Consider the following 3463-nt stretch of genomic DNA (forward strand, 5'->3'; position numbering starts at 1 on the left):
AACACTTACTTCACACCGTCGTGGAAGCTAGGGTAGGTCGCGTCGAGGATTTCGTTGTGTTTAACTTCGACGGTCACCAAACTCCATCTTCCTTCAGGTTAGTGTTAAATAGTGTAGTGTTTCTGGAAAATACGGGCGCATGCGCGAATGCATCCTTTGATCGCTCCATCTGTTACTTGGATAACTGTGGTAATTCTGGAGCCAATACATGCCGATGAGCGCTGACCTCCTGGATGCATGCATTTATCAGACCAAGACTAATCCGGGCTTGCCCCCGGACACTTTGGTGACACTAGATAACCTCGGGTCAATCGCACATCCCTGTGACGGCGACAATACGTTCCGATGTCTGTCCTATGAACTTTCAATGGTATTTTCTGTGCCTACCATGGTGACCACGGGTAACGGGGAATCAGGGTTCGAATCCGGAGTGGGAGCCTGAGAAACGGCTACCACATTCAAGGAAGGCAGCAGGTGCGCAAATGACCCACTCCCAACTCGGGGAGGTAGTGACGAAAAATAACAATACAGGACTCTTTCGAGGCCCTGTAATTGGAATTAGTACACTTTAAATCCTTTAACGACAATCCATTGGAGGGAAAGTCTGGTGCCAGCAGCCGCGGTAATTCCAGCTCCAATAGCGTATATTAAAGTTGCTGCTGTTAAAAAGATCGTAGTCGGATCTTGGGATCGAGCTGGCAGTCTGAAACGAGGTGAGCTACCGCCTGTCTCAGCCCCCGCCTCTCGGATGCTCTTGACTGAGTGTCCTGGGGGTTCGAAGCCCCAGGACACTTTGAAATAAGTAGAGTGTTCAAAGCAGGCCGGTCACCTGAATACTTCAGCTAGGAATAATGGAATAGGACTCCGGTTCTATTTTGTTGGTTTTTGGAACTGGGGCCATGATTAAGAGGGACGGCCGGGGACATTCGTATTGTGCCGCTAGAGGTGAAATTCTTGGACCGGCGCAAGACGAACAAAAGCAAAAGCATTTGCCAAGAATGTTTTTATTAATCAAGAACGAAAGTCGAAGGTTCGAAGACGATCAGATACCGTCGTAGTTCTGACCATAAATGATGACAACTAGCGATCCGGCGGCGTTATTTCCATGACCCGCTGAGCAGGTTCCAGGAAACCAAAGTCTTTGGGTTCCGGGGGAAGTATGGTTGCAAAGCTGAAACTTAAAGGAATTGATGGAAGGGCACAACCAGCAGTGGAGCCTGCGTCTTAATTTGACTCAACATGGGAACCCTCACCCGGCCCGGACACGGAAAGGATTGACAGATTGATAGCTCTTTCTCGATTCTGTGGGTGGTGGTGCATGGCCGTTCTTAGTTGGTGGAGGGATTTGTCTGGTTAATCCTGATAACAAACGGGACTCCTCCATGCTAACTAGTTACGCGACCCCCAGCGGTCGCAGTCCAACTTCTAAGAGGGACAAGTGGCATTCAGCCACACGAGATCGATCAATAACAGGTCTGTGATGCCCTTAGATGTCCGGGGCTGCACGCGCGCTGCACTGAACGGATCAGCGTGTTACCCGCTGAATCCCGTTTGTGATAGGGATTGGGGATTGCAATTATCTCCCATGAACGAGGAATTCCCAGTAAGTGCGGGTCATAAGCTTGCGTTGATTAAATCCCTGCCCTTTGTACACACCGCCCGTCAGTACTACCGATTAGATGGTTTAGTCAGGTCCTCGGATCGGCCCCGCCGGGGTCAGCAACGGCCCTGGTGGAGCACCGAGAAGATGATCAAACTTGACTCTCTAGAGGACGTAAAAGTCGTAACAAGGTTTCCGTAGGTGAACCTGCGGAAGGATCATTAACGGTGAAATAGCCTGAGTGACGATGGCGTCAGCCCAAAGCCCTTGGCTACCTCCTGCAGAGCATACCGTAGGCACAGAGCCCGGCCCTGCCCTGGCATGCCCCGTCCGGCACAGCGGTCTGTGGCTGCATAGTGTGCTTGGGCGAGGACCGGGCCTTCGGCGGGCCTCTGCCATCCGGGGAGGACCCGAATGAAATGCAAGGGACCGGGGAAAGGGGGTGGCCCCTGTCCCCTGTCCCTCCCTTGGAGGGTTGCAGCAGTAGGCCCTCCCGAGATAGAACCCAAGCTCACCCGGAATGACCCCCGCTGTGGGGGGAACCGAATGGCAGTGCATCATTGGGTTGGCTTCCCGAGACGTGGCTGGGGCCGTCGCAGGGTTAGCTCCGCTTCCTCTGAATACCCCACATGGTCAGACCACCCGATCGCCTGTGGCAGGGTCCCTCTCCGGGTCCTGCCGCTGAGGTATGCCGCCGGTGCGCCTGGCCCCCGAGAAGGGGCCTTGCAACCGGTCTGCCCTGGGCCCGTACCAGAGCGCTTGGCTGCATGCCACGCATGGCTATCTTTAGTGTCCCACTGGCTGCCAGCACGCATGTACCTCGGGTGCCCACCTCCGTGGCCGGCTTCCCGGGGAGGGCAATCCCCCTCCAGATCCGATCCGGGGAAAGAGGGTGCACGCGCTGCTTGGATGCCTGGGCTCTGCTCTGGCAGGGGCCTGGCCTCCCCCAGTGGCTCCCCCTGACGCTCCGGCATTTTTCTTCCGACTACGACCTCAGATCCCGCTGAATTTAAGCATATTACTAAGCAAAGGAAAAGAAACTAACCAGGATTCCCCCAGTAACGGCGAGTGAAGAGGGAAGAGCCCAGCGCCGAATCCCCGCCCGGCAGCAGGCGCGGGAAATGTGGCGTACAGAAGACCGACTCCCTGGCGTCGCTCAGGGGGTCCAAGTCCTTCTGATGGAGGCTCACCCCACGGACGGTGTTAGACTGGTAGCGGCCCCAGCATGCCGGGATCGGGTCTTCTCAGAGTCGGGTTGCTTGGGAATGCAGCCCAAAGTTGAAAAGAACTTTGAAGAGAGCGTTCAAGAGGGCGTGAAACTGTCGAGAGGTAAAGGGGTGGGGTCCGTACAGTCCACCCGGAGGATTCAATGCAGCGGGGAGGTCAGTGGCCCGGGAGTTCCGGATCCCCTCCATGGGACCAGCGCTCGGGCCCTACCAGGCCCACGCATGGCGCATTTCCTCTGCGGCGGTGTGCCGCAACTGGCTCCGGGTCAGCTGGAAAGGCTTTGGGGTGGCAGGTGGCCCTTCGCTCCGGTGGAGGGTGTTAGAGCCCCCCTGGCAGCATCCTTGCCGTGTCTGCGGGACTGAGGGAGATTCAAGCATCTCCGCGCCCTCCCCCTGGAACCCGTTCCCAGCCGCCACTCGGGACACGCCGTGGCAGTTGAAGGGGGGATGGCGCGACTGTCGACTGGGTTGGACCTTTCTCAGTGTGCCCCGACCGCGTTATGCTGCCAGGCAGGGAAGCCCATGCCAGGTGCCAGGGGTCTGCAGTGATGCCGGTTACCACCCGACCCGTCTTGAAACACTGAACAAGGAGTCTAACACGTCGCCAAGTCGGAGGGCTGAGATAAACCCTGTGGCG

General features: G+C 56.6%; 2 pseudogenes; both read left to right on the plus strand.

Annotated features, from left to right (window-relative positions):
• Positions 1 to 1151: 1151 nt before the first annotated feature.
• LOC146863749 (18S ribosomal RNA) lies at positions 1152 to 1816 on the plus strand (annotated as a pseudogene; the record flags this gene model as incomplete).
• Positions 1817 to 2576: 760 nt separating this feature from the next.
• LOC146863750 (28S ribosomal RNA) overlaps positions 2577 to 3463 on the plus strand; it is a 3372-nt pseudogene continuing 2485 nt past the window's right edge.

Source organism: Triturus cristatus, chromosome 2_1, assembly GCF_964204655.1.
Source record: "Triturus cristatus chromosome 2_1, aTriCri1.1, whole genome shotgun sequence".
Taxonomy (NCBI): Eukaryota; Metazoa; Chordata; class Amphibia; order Caudata; family Salamandridae; genus Triturus; species Triturus cristatus.